The sequence below is a fragment of the Balaenoptera ricei genome, chromosome 17, assembly GCF_028023285.1.
Source record: "Balaenoptera ricei isolate mBalRic1 chromosome 17, mBalRic1.hap2, whole genome shotgun sequence".
Classification (NCBI taxonomy): domain Eukaryota; kingdom Metazoa; phylum Chordata; class Mammalia; order Artiodactyla; family Balaenopteridae; genus Balaenoptera; species Balaenoptera ricei.
This window is the reverse complement of record NC_082655.1, coordinates 53292339-53311027: the sequence shown is the minus strand read 5'-3', so window position 1 is coordinate 53311027 and position 18689 is coordinate 53292339. Positions and strand designations below refer to the sequence as shown.

Below are 18689 nucleotides of genomic sequence, written 5' to 3'. Positions count from 1 at the left end.
ACCATCTGCTAAATGCAATTATTTACTCTTGCAATGGGTTGTAAGTCAAACACTCAGCTAGATCAAGGAGTATTTATTAACAGCCTCCTTTTGCCGTAAAGCGTTCAAGAAAAGAACGCCAGTGCCCCAAGGACCTTACTGGAAGTCATGCGCGGGACCGGCCGCGAACCGGAAAGTCAAGTCGGCAGCACCCACCACGACTTACTGAAGCCTCTTCCCAAATCTCGGCGACGGCCCCTCCCCTTCCACAGGTTCAGGCCCCGCCCCCTCCCTCCCATTGGCTGGCTCTCCCCCTCCCTCGACCGCTCCGAAGACCCGGAGAAGCGGAGTCTTTCAAAGGCATCCTCGGTTCTCCCTCGCTGCGCATGCTCGCGGGAAGCCGGATTCCGGGTCCGGAGTTGGAGGCTCTGGGAGGCCGCGGCGTAGAACGCAGGGTCGAGCCGGCAGGGAGGCGCGCGCTCCGGGCGCGGCGCGCTCCCGAGGAGGGAGGCGTGGGGTCGGCCGGAGGTGGCGCGTGGCCGGGGTGGGGGTGGGGGGAGGGTCGGGTGTCGGCGAGCGCGGCAAGCGGGTTCCGAGTGGCTGCAGGCGGCCTGGGCTGCCGGGGCCGACGCCTGGGTGGCTGTCGCCGCCGCGCCTGCTGCGAGATGGTGATCTTGGGCACGGAAGGGTGAGGGCGCCCGCCGGTGGAGGAGGCGCCGCTGCCGTGGCCGCCGGGCCGCCGGGAGCCGACGGCTTCGCGCCGGGTAAGGACGCCGCGGCGCTGGGCTAGGGGCGGGGGTCGCGGGCGGGGCGGGGGCTCTGGGGGCGCGGGCCGGGAGCCTCCGCGGCGGTGCCCTGAGCCCGGCACGGTTCGCCGCGGGGCGGGACCCTCCGAGGGCAGTCGGGGGCCGTCCGCACCGCCCTGGCTGCCGACTCCAGCCCGGGGGCTGGGAGTTTTCTGGGGTGGGGTCACGGGTCCTGCCCCGAGTTGGCCCTGGCACAGGCCTGAGCTAATGATACTGGAGCGGAGAAAAGTGTTTACGTGACACGGCAGCCGCAGTTCTCAAGCTTCCTTCCCTTCTTTCTACCTTCCCTTCCTTTCTCTAACACCTCTCCAAAAAAACCCTAATATATGGACTTACTCCCAGTGCCCTGACTTTCCCCGCAGTTCCACCGTCCCAAACCAAGGACTCCCCGCCTTAGAACGTCTTTTTCTGACATGTTTTTATCACTCCCGGTTCTTTACTGACTCTGCAGCCCCCCCCCCCCCTTTCCCCCCCGCCCAACACAACCCCCACCTCCACCTTTGTGACCTGGTAGGTCCCAGTGACCTTGCAGTTTTCACTAGTCCTTATCTAATCTGTGACTTGGACCTTCTCCTTTCATCCTTTAGACATTTAAAAAATTTTGTACTTTGCCCATTGCTTTTACAGGCTTTAAATGATTAGTCTTGTGCACAGCCCTTTCTTTGCTCCATAGATACGGAGTTGAGCCCCCTTTGCTCCCGCGATTATATGAAACCTTCATTACCAAAGAAGAGAAGTATCTGTTATTTTGACATTTTTACTCTTCCAGGATAAAATATTTTCCAGGGGCTTGATGTGGCTTTCTTTTTCTGTTTGATTGGTTTTTATCTTTTTGTGTAGCTAGTGTGCAAAATGTTGAGTTCCTGCCTTAAAATGTTGTTGGTAATAATAGTGTAAAAGAATAACGTCCAAAGTATCTTCCCCCTCTTTGGTTTCTTTTGCCTGAAATACCTGGTGTACAGTTGTATGCAGGTTTCTGCAAGAGTTCATGCTTATGTATAAACCCACTTTACCTGTCTCGTTAAGTCTCTGTATGTATTATGCAAGCGAAATGGACCTTTTAAAGAAGAAAAGCATTCTTTTATTTATGTGACTTGTTTTTACTCATAAAATAGATAATTATCGGTGGCTGAAATTATCACTTTTCATAAATGGTTAATATTTTTAAAATTGAATGCTTAGTGGCCAAGTATTGGAAGCTCTTCAAATTGAGAAGTGTAAAGTATGTGGGGGAACAGATCTTTCTGAAGTGGCTTATTAACACTTTCAAATAGTTCTTCCCTTAAAATGCAGTTATATGACCTGTAACATAAGGGCTTTGAAAAGCAGTAACTAAAGGTTATGTTTTTGGAAGCCTGGTATGATAGAGGATGTTGCATGTAAGGTCTCTGCCTTCAAGAGATAGTATTCTGCTTACCCCGCGAAGGCTGAAATTTCTTCTACTGCCTTACACAATTATTAAGCATCTACTGCATGACTGCGATGGATTTGGGGGAATATAAAGATGAGGGTGATAACAGTTTCTGCCCTCACAGACTAGTTAGGCAGGTAAGACTATACACAAATGCCTCATTTGTCTTTTAAGACATAGTTACGTTTCATACTGAATTCAAATTCAGAGGGGGTAGAGCTCACATCTCATAGGGGGGTTATTTCATAGAGCTTCTGGTTTTTGAAATCTTTGGTTTGAAGTATGACTATAGACTTTCGATAGGCTGGGAAAGGTAATCTAGGCAGAGAGAAGGGACTAAGAGAGCACAGAGTTCATACATTTAGGGAGAGGCAAGTATGTTTGGATGGAATATAACGTATTTGTACCAGTATAATGGGTGGTAAAGCTTAAAGTAAAAATTTGGACCAGTTTATGGATTGCTTTTAGAGCTGGGCTTATGACCTTGGATTTAGCAGGCGATGAGGGTTATACAGATGATTTTTGAGTTGGGAACGAAACGATTAAACCTTTGTTTTCAGAGGATTAATCTGGCAGCAGCTTGTAGTGTGAATTGAAGTAGAAGGAACCTGGAGGTAGAAAGACTTCTTCATTGCTGTGGTCATAGGTGTGAGGGTCTGAACTCTGGTGGCAGTAATAGGAATTGAGAAAGGAATGGAGGAAGGAAGTACAATAGACAGAATTTGATGATGAGAGAGAAAATGAAGAAAGTAAAAATAACTGAGATTCTGGTCCAGGTTGATGGGGAGAATAGTGGTTCATTTTGAGCAACATCGGTTGGAAGCTTTTATCTTCAGCGTATGTGTGTTACTTTACAGCGGTAGTTCTCAGCCTTTGGGGGATTAGTAACCCTTGGTGAAACTAAAGAAATCTGCTGGCCTGGAAAATTTCCATATGCACCTGTGCTTTGTGGATATAATTTTAGGGGAGTCTCTGGACCACCTAAATCTCATCCATGGAACCCAGTGGGTTGAAGCAGTGCTTAGAATTACTGGGGGCCTTTTAAAACTATTGAACCTTCAAATGCTTCCATTTACCAATAAGAACCTCTGCTGTAGAGACATATTGTATGTACACCTAGAGACAATATCTCCTTAGACTTGTGTTGTGGTTTACAGCTTACAGAGAATTTTGACTAACTTATCTTATTTGCTATTCTATTACAGAACAGACTAGTCCAAGAGGTTAAATGATTTGCCCCAAGCACTTCAGTTAGCAAGTGGGTAAAGCAGAATCAGGATTTGATTGACAGTGATGGTTTTCTTGTATGGAGATATGTGCAACAGATTTACCATCAATTAGGTGTAGTCACTGCCTTTAAGTGACCTCATCAGTAGGGACTACATGATCCTGGGAGGTTCCTTTCAGTTCTTAACATTTTGTGATTCTTGGGTTTTAGATTTTTATTGGACTATCTGTACCTTTCTTGTTTTCCAAGTGCAGGAGAGCTGGTGAGGCTGAGGGATGAATTGGGTGTATGGAGAGCAGATAGAAATATCAACAGTCATGTTCTCATTTATTCCCTTTGTATCTCAGTTTGGGTTGGAGAGGTGGGGCTGGAGGGGAAGTAAGTGAAATAAGAAACTTTAAGAACTTTTATCTTCTCTATTCAGGTATTCCCTACTTGAAAATACTTCTTCATTCAGGAACCCTTTATCAAGTAAAAAGTAAAACTTTACAGAATAATGAAGTGCAGAGACCTAGTCAGTGAATTTTTTCATTGCATTAAGTAGCTAACTCTGCCTATTATGGTTAAAGCATAATTTGATTAGTAAACAGTTGACTTTTCTGCATCTGTAGGATTGTCTTCCTGGTAGGGAACCAGAGCAAGTTATTACATAGTATCTGTTATAGCTCTAGAAAGTTTGATTCTGTAATTATTAGAAAGGCTAGGATCTTTTTTACTCTTTCTGTAAAAATGTGATGTACTTATAACAAGCAGTGGAAGGCAATAAATTAGCCTTAATATTGGTTTTTGAAGTAACCAGTTACTAATACATAGTGGAGGGAAAATGTCTAACAAAAAGCACATACATAGATGATTTTTTACTCTTTGCTGGCATTAAGAAGAATATCATATTTTATATATTACAGTATTTTACACTTTTTCAGCATGGTTGCATATACATCATCATTTGATTCTCATGAAAATTGATCAGTAGGTGTGTAAGGAGATAATTCCTTTTTAGATGAAGACACTGAAGCTCAAAGAAATTAAAAAATGTAAAATTTCCAGGGTATATGGCTAGCAAGTGGCCAAAATTAGAACTAGAGCTAAAACCTATTTTTTTTTGTTCCTGAGTCAGTATTCTTTTCCCACCAACTCTTCATCTAAAACGGAAATTTAACTGAAGGCTCTGTGTGAGAAGTTTGAATTTACCTGTTTGGAACCTGTGTTAAACTTTTTTACTGTGTAGATCTGAGCTTGTTTATTTCCTCCTCTGTGTGAAAATGGGAACCTCATTGTAGTGGCTCTCGGTAGGTAAATTTGAAAATTTTAAGTATTTATCACAGTTATCCTCCTATCAAGGAAAAAGCAAAAGGTGATTTCTTGTCTGAAAAAGTACATTGGTGAAATGTAGGGATTAATATTGAAAATCTGTTGATTTTTTGAAAATTTGTTGATTTTGAAAATTTGTTGATTTTTAATTCAGGTGTTTTTACAGATGAAGTTTGTTCGTTTATAAAAGTTTTGTCTATGAAAATTTGTATTTTTGGAACAATCAGGATTTGATTTTCAAAAGTACATATCATGATATTCCGTGGTTTTTACCAGTACATAAAAAGCTTTATCATTTAAAAATAAATTTACCTTAAAAAGCTCTTAGTATACATTTTAAATTCATATGTTTAAGTGACTTTTTTTGGAGTATATTTTGTAAAACCATTTGTCAGATAGTTCCTAAGGTATAAGAAAGACCAGCATCTGTCTTGATGTTCCTTAAATCATTTGTTCATAACCCATCGTGGTGTCCCTGCTGCCTGCCATCACACCCCTCCTTTTTTCCTGGGTTTTGAACAAATTAGGCAAAAAGACTAGGAACCAGGTGAGCATTGTTTTGGTTATTTATTGCTGTGTGACAAAAAAACCGGAAACTAAGTGACTTAAAACAACCAGGATTTTTGGTTTTTTGTTTTGTTTTGTTTTTGGCTCACAGGTTTGCTTTCCTGGGCTGGGCTCTTTTGGGCAGTTCTGCTGGTTTTGCGGGTGGTCACTTTAATAGCTGGCTTTCAGCTGCATGCTAGTCTTCTCTCTCTTTCTTTCTCTCTTTCTCTTACTCTTTCTCTTTTACCACATAGTCTTGTCTCAGGGCCACTTCTCTCCTTGTGGCCTTTGCAGAAGGATTGCTGGCCTTACATGGTGGCTTAGGGCTTCCAGGAGTGCAAAAACAGAGGCAACCTGGCCTTCTTAAGACATAGGCTTGGAACCAGCATAGCCTCATTTCTGCCACATTCTGTTGGTTAAAGCAAGTCACAGGTCCAGCCCAGATTCAAGGGAAAGGGACTAGACAAATATGTGAATCCCGGGATTACACCACACAGCTGTATTACCCCAAAATGGGGCTTCTGGAAAACTGTTTTGGAAGCTGAGACTTGAGCTGACTGGTACTTTTAGTACTTTTGAGTCTAGGCCTGTCAGAGGGAAAGCTGAATCTAAAGTGCAAATGATAGCATGTTTGGCTTATTACACAAATAGGAATAGTCAGCACTCCTGGGGTAGAGAAGAAGAGAAAGTTTTGGGTCTCTGGGGTTTGACCCAGTATGCTACCATAATGGGGCAGAACTGGCTTGCTGTACTTGAGGGCAAGAAAGTGCAGGACCCAGAGCTCAGGCTGCTCTGAAACGGTTCACTCTGGCCTTGACTAGCCTTGAGCAAACTGGTGCCTCACAAATAGTATTTTCTGTTTGCAGTTTCTGGGAAAGTTTGGGATAAGCCACCCTTCCTTGGGGAAGAGTCATTATAGTGGAGAAAATATTCTTTCCTTGTGGAGGCTGGAATGGAAGTCCTTCCTGTCTACTTAGCGAAATGTAAGGAATGAGGCAATGCTCATCCTTCCCAGGAACAGGTAGTTTCATTGATTGCTAGCTGGTGTTTTCTCACCTTATCGTTATCTCACTATCGCTTTATCTCAGTAGTATCTTTTTTTTAGTTCAGGTTATATGCTGAGTAACGTTATGGCTAACTGTGGAATGAAGAAAATGTGTGTTTTGTTGTTATTACATTATAGCTTCTGAGTGGAATAATGAATCAATATATTTCATTTAAAGAATTGAGGTGTAGATTTGGAGCATTTTTGAATTTTGAATAGATTAAAAGATGGGCCCCTGCCTCCTAGTGCAAATCTCTTTGCAAATTTCTGAATATAGTAGTATGTTGGCTGTTGCGGGCAGGACTTGGTGATTGAGTGTGCTGAGAAACATTTATATAAATAAGAGAGGCTGGGGCACAAAGAAAGGTGTAGATAGAGTTACCTTAAGGTGTTACTTCATGGCTCTCCTCCCTGCCCTAAATTACAGGAGTGGTTTAAAAATGTACTAGCATTAACAGAATTGTAGGTGTGATGCCTTTTTATTTAACTAAGGAAAACAAGATCTTTTGATAGCTGTTTAGTATACCCATAATTAGGACTACATAGGATGAGTAGAAGCAAACTGACTTGAGTCCTGACTTGAAGTAGGATATTCCTGTTAAACCTTAGCTCCAACTTGCCAAGATGAAATACTCTTTGTGTTTAGTTAGCGTGGGGAGGAGAATTAGTCAAATGAACTTGCTGTGTATAAATTAGGGCATACTTTATCTTAGAAGTAAATAAACTACATCGTTCTGCTCTTAAAGTTTAAGAATTAAAGGTATTCCCGCATGTGGGTCAAGAGCTGTAGCTTTAAAATCAGGCACAGCTAACTTCTGTCAGTGGTGCTTAATAGCAGTGTTGCCTCAGTTTCTTCTTCTGTAAAAGGTAAAGAATATCTTCTGTACTGGATTTTTGTAAGGATTCATTGAAATAATGTTTTAAAGCAGAAAATGTGATCCCTTGGACATGAGCAGCCCTTAAATCATTTTTATTGCTCTTAATTCATTATTATTAACAAGTTGAAAATTCAAACAAGTAGTCCAGTTTTCTGTGAGCCACTCATTTCTCAAGGACAGATGTAGTTTAGTTTGGCAAGAGCAGAGGTGCATATCAAATCTCATCTCTTAGCTTAAAAAATAGGTTGCCGAAAGGTTAAGAATGACTCTGAGAAAGATACTGACTCAACATGGCTGCAGTTACCAGCTGGTGATGGTTTGGCCGTACAGTCTGGAAACAAGAAATTGTTAACACCGTCATTGGATGAAATACAGGGTAGGTAAGTATTTGTCAAAGTGCAGTCCCTGCATCATGGTCATCTGGGATATTGGTTAAATGTGTAGATTCTTGAGTACTCTTCAAGATCTATGGTATTGTCCTTGATAGTGGAGTTCAGGAGTCTTCATTTTTAGTAAATACCTCAGATGATTTTATACACATTAGTTTGAGAACTGCTGGTATAAACTGAGTCGGTAATTTGGGGTTCTGGTGTTCTCTGAGACCATTTTTTAAGCTACACTGTTCAATAAATACACATGTAAAATGTAAATACAAAGGGAGCTTAACATCTGAACCTTTCAGATATTTAAAGAGGCTTACGATAATTGCCAAGGACTTGATCCAAACTATAGAAACCTGATACTTGGTGATAACAGTAAGAAGTAGGCAAGAGAAGTAACCCTGCAAGAGGCACCCATCAGGACTCCTTGTTCAAAAAATTACCCTATACTTCTACAAAATACATTTTTATGAATGAAGATGTTCCTTTTTAAAAAATGCTTTAGCTGAAACAGATAAGTTAGATATTGGATTATTTATCCGATAATCTTATGCTTTTCACTTAGTTAAGATAAGCTACTCAGAAATTGAGATTTTGATTGAAGTGTGTCTAATTTGGTTGGATGGGGACCATGATCTGTCTCTTGTGGGGAAAAGCCATTGCTTAGAATAAGGATATTGATTTGAGAAGAAAGTCATAAGAGAAGGTTTAAATTTTAGCTCGATCAATCCAAAAGAAAAAAAACAAAACCTTGAAGCTTATTTTCTCTAACTTTTGCTTAGGGCAGTGGTAGTGACAGCCTGCATCTACGTCACTTTAACCCTCCTCAGTCCTGTGATCATATCTGTCATTGGAACAGCAGATCTTTAAATTGGGGCTGTACTTGGAAAAACTTAACCTATGTTTGTATCAACCTTATTTTTATTGTGTTAGTACATTTTGTGGTAAAAAAAAACATGCTAAACCCATGATTCTTTCTAAATTTGAGTAGAAAGGATTAGTTGGCATTTGTTTGAGGAGCCTTTTGTTTTTGTTTGTTTTCCCTGACTGTGGCCAGTTCTTTGGGAAGAAAAGCAACAATAAACTCAGCTCTTTTTGTCCTTTGAGCTGTGAAATATGGTGTTGATGTTTAGATATGGATACCCAGAATGGAAAGTATACATCATACTCAGGAATTTCATTGTTCTATATTAAAATGTTTGGTAATTATAATTTGTTTTAAAACTTTCTTTGTGATTTAATTTTCCTGTGAACTGTTAGCTGTTTAAGAGCTTAGGCCTTCAAGTAAGACAAGCCTAGACTTGATTTCTGGCACTTACTTATTGGCTAAGTGATCTTGGTAAAGGTAACCTTAGATTAAGCCCTAGTTTTATCATATGTAAAGTGGATATTCACATGTAAAATGGTAATAATAATACCTATTCATAGATTTATTGCATGGCTTAAACCTAACACTTAGTATTGAGTAAATAGTCACTAGGATGGGTTTATAATACCTTGTTTTTGGTGTCAGATGTGTTACAGAAATAATTCTTTTTTAAAATTTTAGAAACGTAATACACTCCATATTTTGTGTGACATAAAACCCCAGTGAAGTCTTAGGGCAGCACTCTATACTTTCCTTGGCAATTGTTTAATTATGGATAAATAGGGACAATAAATAGTCACACATCTGTTCAGATGTTGCTGCCAAATGAGTTCAGGTCAGTTCAGTTTTTGTCACCATATGAATTAAGAAGGAGCTTTAAGTTTGTATAGTTTTTGGAGTTTTGGATTTGTGGATTGTGTCCCTGTGTTTTAAACTTGAGAAGAATTACATTATTCTAGGAATAAAGTCTTAGCTGTTTAACTGATTATCTCATTTTGGAAATTTTCTGTGTATTTTGGATTCTAATATTTTCCTCTAAGAATGGGGATATCTGAAAGTTCATACTTAGCAGCCTGCTTTAAAATGCTTAGGAAGAGTATTTGTAAATAGTAAATTAATATTGTGTTCTGTTACTGGAGTAGCTTTAAAATATCTTGAAATTGTGTATTTACAACAAAGAATTTAGCAGTACTATACTCCTCTCAAGTGTTTAAATGTAATTTTTTTTTAACATCTTTATTGGAGTATAATTGCTTTATAGTGGTGTGTTAGTTTCTGCTTTATAACAAAGTGAATCAGCTATACATGTACATATATCCCCATATCTCCTCCCTCTTGCGTCTCCCTCCCACCCTCCCTATCCCACCCCTCTAGGTGGTCACAAAGCACCAAGCTGATCTCCCCGTGCGATCCAGCTGCTTCCCACTAGCTATCTATTTTACATTTGGTAGTGTATATATGTCCATGCCACGCTCTCACTTCATCCCAGCTTACCCTTCCCCCTCCCCATGTCCTCAAGTCCATTCTCTATGTCTGCGTCTTTATTCCTGTCCTGCCCCTAGGTTCTTCAGAACCTTTTTTTTTTTTTTTTTAGATTCCATATATATGTGTTAGCATACGGTATTTATTTTTCTCTTTCTGACTTACTTCACTCTGTATGACAGTCTCTAGGTCCATCCACCTCACTACAGATAACTCAATTTTGTTTCTTTTTATGGCTGAGTAATATTCCATTGTATATACGTGCCACTTCTTCTTTATCCATTCATCTGTCGATGGACACTTAGGTTGCTTCCATGTCCTGGCTATTATAAATAAAGCTGCAGTGAACATTGTGGTACATGACTCTTTTTGAATTATGGTTTTCTCAGGGTATATGCCCAGTAGTGGGATTGCTGGGTCATATGGTAGTTCTATTTTTAGTTTTTTAAGGAACCTCCATACTGTTCTCCGTAGTGGCTGTATCAATTTACATTCCCACCAACAGTGCAAGAGAGTTCCCTTTTCTCCACACCCTCTCCAGCATTTGTTATTTGTAGATTTTTTGATGATGGCCATTCTGACTGGTGTGAGGTGATACCTCATTGTAGTTTTGATTTGCATTTCTCTAATGATTAATGATGTTGAGCATCCTTTCATGTGTTTGTTGGCAATCTGTATATCGTCTCTGGAGAAATGTCTATTTAGGTCTTCTGCTCATTTATGGTTTGGGTTGTTCTTTTGATACTGAGCTGCATGAGCTGCTTGTAAATTTTGGAGATTAATCCTTTGTCAGTTGTTTCGTTTGCAAATATTTTCTCCCATTGTGAGGGTTGTCTTTTCATCTTATGGTTTCCTTTGCTGTGCAAAAGCTTTTAAGTTTCATTAGGTCCCATTTGTTTATTTTTGTTTTTATTTCCATTTCTCTAGGAGGTGGGTCAAAAAGGATCTTGCTGTGATTTATGTCATAGAGTGTTCTGCCTATGTTTTCCTCTAAGAGTTTTATAGTGTCTGGCCTTACATTTAGGTCTTTAATCCTAAATGTAATTTTCATCTGATTCTTACTGTGGATGTGGGGAGTTTGCTTTGTATCACTTTGCAGCATGGTCATGTGATGGAACTGCTTCTTAACCTGCTGTCCTCTGTATTGTTGTGGAAGTATGGTAGAAAAATGTTGGAGTTTCTCAGAGTAATTGAGAGTGTGACTGGGGTGGTGGTGGTGATGGGAGGGTGTTAGGAAGTTATCAGTTATTGGGCACTTTTTATATTCCATTCTAGAAACAGTTCTGATTTCCTAGAGTTAATGTTAACACTTCTTTTCCCCTTCACAAAACTGAGTTGGTATCTTCATGTTACAGTAAGAAAGCAGACTCAGAGAGGTTAAATACACGTGAATAGTAGAATTGAAGTTTGGACCTAGGTTTGTTCAACTCTCTTACATTACCCAACATGCTCTTCTCACACTAGGGATTGGCACTTTGGAATTGAAGAGTTAGCAAATCTCCATGGCTACTTAAATGCTGGAAAATTAGAAGCCTTAATATATTTAGAAACAATCAGGACATGTTTTGAGGCAAATGTAACTTTGGGTCATGCTATCCTAGTGACCAGTGCAGTGTAGAAGAGTACTGGCCTTGTCAGCAGACCCAGGTTTGGCCTGACATTAAGAAGCTTTGTGTCCCTCAGTGAGTCTCTTAATCAGCTCTCAGCCTCAGCTTCAGCTCTAATTCATGACTCTGTGCTTTCTGCTGCTTCATGAGATGTAGCAAATACTATGTATTTGAAGAATACCAAACCTTTAAAATTTTTGGATTTGAAGGAAAAAAGTCTGGTAAGCACGTATTATATTATTAAATACCACACTTTGAAACAAATGACAGATTATTTATGGAAATGTTTGTGTCATTTTGAAATATGAGATGTTACATGATGTAATTACATGAAATTTAATCTTTGCAGAGTGAGAATGTTATGTTGCCCTGGATGTTTTTCCCAGAATACATGGAAATGATTTATTAAACACAGCCTGAGCAGCCTAACTTCTTCATTGTTAGTGTGTTTATGCTTTTACACATTCGCTGTTTTAGATTACTTTCTCAACCTTCAGGAAAAACGTTTTCAATGACCTAGCTTACAAGCCCCACAAAACCACCCTACTCTGAAGTTGCTTAAGTGATAAAAAAATAGGAACATCAGATTGGTACAGCAAACTGCATATTTTAAGGTTTGGGTTTAGCTCAGCATTTCTTTTTTATATTCTGTTTTTGTAGCGCAAATGTAGTGAAAAGAGCATTGGCTTTGATCCCAGGAGATCTGGGTTCAAAATCCTGACTTTCACCAGTTTTGTGACCTTGGGCAATTTACTTGAATTCCTGAAACCTCATTTTTCTTACCTGTTAGTAGAAATAATGACTCTGAAGGGTGATTGATAACATTAGAGAGAGTTTTTTTTGGCAATGTGACTGCCAAATAATAGGAGCCTAATAAATGGTCACTGTGATTTTTACTATTTTTGGAGTCAGAGACCTGATTCAGATTCCAGGTTTAAGATTGGCCGTGTTTCTGTGTCACTTAGGCACCGCACGTAAGTGCTGCCAGTCCCAGGTAGTTACGCTCTGTCATCTTATTCTTCTGCTTAGGGAGTATTTATGCAGCTCTTTTTACATATTAACTTAAGTTGATTCTATAGGTCTGGAACTCAAGTTTTTAGATGCTGTTATTTGATTTTTCTTTTTAATTGACATTATATAAGCACCACAGGAATGGGAAACCTGCCTTCTACTGATACTTGATAAGGTATGGGGAAAATGACCAACTGCAAACATTTTCTGCTTGAAAAGCTTTGGTAATTTGCCATTATAAACATAATATTGTATATTATAAGAAATTGAGAAACTATAGCAAATTAGTAAAGAAACGATTTCATTCTCATTTTGGTATAGTTTACTTTTGTTGATGGAAATACATTTTAGTATCAATTCTTTTAAAACAGAGAAATAGGAATTATCTCTCTAAATTAAGAATAATTATGAAAAAGTTAGTCAATGAATAAGTAAAAATGTAATTTTTTTTTTTTTTATGACCTGAGGAAGGAAGGGGATGGAGCAGAGAGGGAAGGAAAGATTCCTGTGATAAAAGACACGGTGATAGTGCCAGAGTCCTGTGTTTTTGTTTTGTTTTTAAGGACCATAACTGTTTAGCTTGAAAATTAGAATAGTTGCTGCTAAATTTGATGAATATATTTTCTTCTTCATTAATGTTTTCTAGTAAATAGAGTACAAGCATTTTTTTTATATCCTTTACTTGAAGTGGAGGAAAACTATTAATTTCATTTTTTGGAAAGTTGGTATAAGTTATTCCATTATATTTTTAAAAGGCGCATTTTATGGAGCAACATCACCATCTTGTGGCCTTCTAGAAAATTGTTGCCAAAGGTATGTTGTAAAAACTACAAGTGTAAATTAAATTGTTCTCTGAGGTTGGCCAAGGGCTCAATTAGATTTGTATTCAGCAGTTCTCACTGTAAATGGGAGGTGGGAGTTAGAAAATAAAATGATTTGTACACTAGGATTTCAACTTTGTAAAAAAAAATCTGTATTGGAGGAAAATAATGGTACAAAACTGGAAACAGTTGTGAGTTAGGTTGATGCAAAGATTGTGGATGGTTGTTACTCTCACGTTTTCATGAAATATGCAGTGTTTATAGTCAAGCAGTTCTAAGCTAGAAAATCTCAATATGTTCTGTCCTCCATTTCTTAATCAATAGGATTACCAAGGCCCAGAGAAGTTTAGATGCCCTCTCTCAATTCAGCCATTTAGTCAGACTGTTATCTAGAATAGTGTTTTCCAAGCCGGTGACTCTTGGAGGAATATTTTCTACATGAATTTTTACATTTTTTTCCTTCATCTTGATGTAGTGTTTTTTTTTTTTTAAAGATTTTTTTTTTAAAGCATTTCACTTTTATTTATTTTATTTTTTTATTTTATTATTTATTTTTGGCTGTGTTGGGTCTTCGTTTCTGTGCGAGGGCTTTCTCTCGTTGCGGCAAGCGGGGGCCACTCTTCATCGCGATGCGCGGGCCTCTCACTATCGCGGCCTCTCTTGTTGCGGAGCACAGGCTCCAGACGCGCAGGCTCAGTAGTTGTGGCACACGGGCTTAGTTGCTCCGCGGCATATGGGATCTTCCCAGACCAGGGCTCAAACCCGTGTCCCCTGCATTGGCAGGCAGATTCCCAACCACTGCGCCACCAGGGAAGCCCTTGATGGTAGTTTTAAAAGAAAAAAAAAATCAATTTGAGAAGTACCGTAGTTCATTTAAAAGAGCACCTAAAATCTAAATGAGGCTATTTGGTTTTAAGCCTGTGTTTACTTAGTTGTTTTTAAGATTCAAATCGTTGACAACACGTATCCAAATATAATCATCTAAATAGTATTAAACACTCCTGTGTGCCAGGCTTTGAGGGAGACATGGTGGATACAATGGCCAATGGCCAGGATTTGTCCTGCATGCTTGGAATTTATAGTCTAGAATGCAGTGAGAAAAATAAAGCTATTTTGATGAACACAAAAGTTTGAAATCAGGGACTCTGGGAAAAAAATAGCTATAACTTATGGCAGATACTCATATTTACCATGTATTAGGCACCATGCAAAGTGCTTTTTGTACTTTTTCTCAGTGTCAACAATTTATTTTGGAATTTTGCTTTCATTTTTGCATATGCACACAAATATGTATTTGTGGAAGGTCTGAAACACCTCTGTGGACAGTACAAGTGGTTTGGCCCTTAATGGGTTTGGTAGGCTTTTGTGCCTTGGTCTTGGTATCTTACCACCATTTATAACATTTCTGTTGGGAAAATCTGTACCATGTTCTAAGTAGCCATCTTTCCCCCAGACTTTGAGAGTCCAATTGATGTATAATTTGGGGATTAACTTATGACTTCTGAATTATTTTGAATATTTAGTTAGGGACAGAAAGTGTCCAAGTTTAATGAGCTTTTCTCTTGTATATATACTGTTGGACATTTGAGTATTTAATAAGTCAAATGAACATTTTAGGTAACACTTATCCTTTACTTTTGTATTGGACATTTTTGTATTGAGCCTTTATTGTGGGCTGTGGAGATAAAATCACATTGGTAAGGTGGACATGGACTTGGCGCTCAGAATTATCAGAGCAAAGATGGGAGAGGGTATAGGTGGTTTATCCCACCTGTATAGGATTTTCTTTGTAATATTTTAAAGTTTTAGTTCTGTGCTATATAGCTACACTTTTTTTTTAACGTAACTACTCTAACCATTTCTACAGGTTAAATGTTTTGTTGATTGTGAATCTTCATTTAACACACATTTTTTAAGTATATAGTAAGGGCTGAGCAGTGGGCCAGGGGCTGGAATTATAAAGATGAGTAGTAATAAAGAAATTTCTAGTGTGATGGGGGAGATAAAGAAATAACATGGTTATAGTGCTATGTTTGCTTGAGCTGAATCTTTAGGGATGATTAGAAATTAGGTAGATGAGCAGTGGGAATAACATGTAGGAAGTCATGGGTGTGTATGTGTATGTGAGATGTGTATGTGAGAATCACCTGGGGCCCCTGGTGGAGTCCCCAGGTAATTCTGACATGCAGCCAGGTTGAGGAAAACTGGTAGTGGATTAGAAATATGTGTCATTAGTGAGCTTTGGGTAAAGAGCTTTTTTGGAGAATACCAGTTATTTTATTTTCTCTAGCTGAATTTTAATGAACGAAGGTGGCAGAGAGTGTGTGTGTACATAATGCATCTGAATAACCAGAAATAGTTTGATAGTAGCTAGAGTATGCCTTTTTCTCTTCTGGATCCTATGTTCTAAACAGCTCTAACATATCTTTGCTTCTAAACGTGAACTATAAAGATGAGTTGGAAAAAAAATCACACATCTGTGGGGATTGGTGCTGCTACTGACCTGGGCCCAAGTCTCTGCTCTGTCTGCCTTGAATTCCTTACCTGCCACATCCCTGTTAAAACAAGGAATTTGGTCTATGTTTATTGACCATTGTATTCCCAGTGCCTCCTTCACCAAAGGAATTGGCAGGTAAAACCTCCTTAACTTTCTTTCCAGACAATTTCAGAGATATCTGCACTTTCACTCATTCTTTTCTCTCTCTAGTCTCAGTGTAAGAACTATGTCTGTACCTCTGCATTAAATCTCAACCAATCCTGACTTCTCAGAGATCTTGTCTTAGTAATCATTGTCTTTTCTGTGGCAGCTGCTTGCTGCCTGAAAGCATGTTCAAGTCTCTTCTGTCTTCAAAAACAAACCTATGTACACCTCCCTTTAAGGCTACATTCTCTTTTACAGTCATACATCTGAACAGAGGTTTCTGGCTGTTCATTTACTTCTGAAGCCTCTGGCCTCTGGGCCCCTACGACTCCCATTAAAATTGCTCTTGCTAAGGGCCTGGTAACCTCCATACAGTCCAGTAAACAGTTTTCTCTTTTTACTGATCTTACTGGGGTACTTGGTGGGCCTAGCCACTCTCCTTTTCCTTGAAATTCTTTCTTGAAGTTTTCTTCAGCCCTGTGCATGGTCCTCATCTACTGTTCAGCATTTCAGTATTGCTCTTCCCTGCTAATTGTATGCAATAGGCCTTTCCTGGATGAAAGACCACCTGTCGCAGCAGGTGGCTTCAGTTCACTCTTGCAGTTCACTTTTGAACTCTGCTTACCTTTACCTCCAGTATCTATTTTCTGAGCTCTGTTTCAGTCAGTCAGTAATACTTTTGGGGGGCCTTCCCTCGGCCAGGCTTTAGCCTGGGTTCCGGGAATGAATAAGATGGAGTCACTGCCCTTGGAGGTCGGCGTGGGGTTGGAGACAGAAGTAAGAGGATAAGATAACTGAACATAAGTCACTGAGAATGATAAAACAGGGTGAGGTGGTAGAGTTGAAGGAGTGAGGCTTTGGCTGTGCCTAGGCTGACTAGAGATTCTTTTGGAATGGATCATACTTGAGTGGAGCCCTAAGGCTGAGAAGGTAGCCAAGGGACTGTCAGATGGAGCAGTGAAAACAAAGGTCCCTCAGCAGCACAAGGTATTCAGGTTAGGGATGGCAGGAATGCCAGTGAGAGAGAAAAGAGGGGAGGAGAGAGGTAAGAAATTTAGGGGCAGCAGGTCACATGGGGCCACGTATGAGTTTGGATTTATTGTAGTTAAAATGAGAGAGCATTGAGTGTGAAACAGTTTTTGTGACACGTACTGTTTTGGAAAGCCCACTCCGACCGCTGATAGAGGATGGATATGGTGTGGGAGTAGGAGTCGAGAGGTGGTGGGGGCAGGGAGACCATGTGCCTGTAGTTTAGGTGAGCAGTTACGAAGCTTGGAGAAGAGGGTTGTGTTGGAGATGGTGAGAAGTACTCTCCCTTGCTTTTATCCCTGCATCTGACTAGTCCACCAGTTACAGATTCTGGTCCTTAATATCTCTGCTTCTTCCTCTATCTCAGGCCATTTCCAACCTAGCCCACTTTCAGGAGTTTTTCCCAAATGTAAGTATGTTCCTTCCCTGCTGAAGATGCATTGTCTCTCTGTGGCTTTCTTGGTGCTCCTCATGGTGCAGCTTCTTTCTGCTTTAAGCTTTCATCTCTTGCAGCTCTCTCTCCACATGCTTCCTTGAGCAGAACTACTTGTGTTTTTGCTGCCCATATTGATGGTCTCTCACTTCTCTGAGCACAGAAGGTCTTGATAGCACTTCTTTCCTCTCATGTTTACAGCACCTATGCAGGAGTCCTCCACAGCTCATGTCAATTGTTACCATCTCTCAGAAGCCTTTCCTGACAACTTTTTACCTGTCCCACAAAATCTGATTTAGATGCTCCTTTTCTGTACTACTGTAGTATTGTCTGCATAGCCCTGTCAGTGAGCTTGAAGCTGCTGATTTCCTTGTCTGTTTCCACTGCTAAATTATAGACTCACTGAGGGCAAAGAGCATATCTTAGATCATTTTTGTTTATTTATCTATTTATTTATTTTATGGCTGTTTTTTGGGTCTTCGTTTCTGTGTGAGGGCTTTCTCCAGTTGCGGCTAGCGGGGGCCACTCTTCATCGCGGTGCGCGGGCCTCTCACTATCGCGGCCTCTCTTGTTGCGGAGCACAAGCTCCAGACGCGCAGGCTCAGTAATTGTGGCTCACGGGCCTAGTTGCTCCGCGGCTTGTGGGATCTTCCCAGACCAGGGCTCGAACCCGTGTTCCCTGCATTGGCAGGCAGATTCTTAACCACTGCGCCACCAGGGAAGCCCTTAGATCATTTTTGTATTCCTAGTGTTTAACACAGTACCTGAGAACATGCCTAGTAGATACATATGCTGAATGACTTAAATCAGAAAAAGTGTTAAAAGAAGTGCCTGTTATCTACTTTGTTTATTGACCAGCTCTTTTTTGCCCCATGGTGAATTGATTCTCTTTTACTGGAAAGATTAGAGGCTTGAGTCAGGATTTCACAGGGAGTGCATGGAGGCCCAGTCTGTTTATTGAGTGCATCCTTGTCTGATGGTGTGGAGAGGTCCAGGAGAGAATGGGTATGAGGTGGCCACTGTTTGGTCATGGAAGAGGAGGGGAGATAATTTCAGCAGAGAGGTGAGGCAGCAACCAAATTGCATGGGTGGAGGAGTGAGTAGGAGGTGAAAAAGAAGGTTGGCTTTTCTTTCTTTCTTTCTTTTTTTTTTAACTGCTCATTTTGTCTTCTTGTTGTTTTTTAATAATACACAAACCCCAAGTCTGTTTGGT

The 18689-nt window shown here is 40.1% G+C and overlaps 1 protein-coding gene across 1 annotated transcript in view; it reads left to right on the top strand.

The window, feature by feature from the left end:
- Window positions 1-543: 543 nt before the first annotated feature.
- The window catches only part of WWP1 (WW domain containing E3 ubiquitin protein ligase 1), a 107467-nt gene continuing 89321 nt past the window's right edge, over window positions 544-18689 (top strand). Inside the window, exon 1 of the mRNA XM_059901670.1 lies at window positions 544-743. The gene's annotated coding sequence lies outside the window, so the exon portion shown is untranslated. The remainder of the gene's footprint in view (window positions 744-18689) is intronic.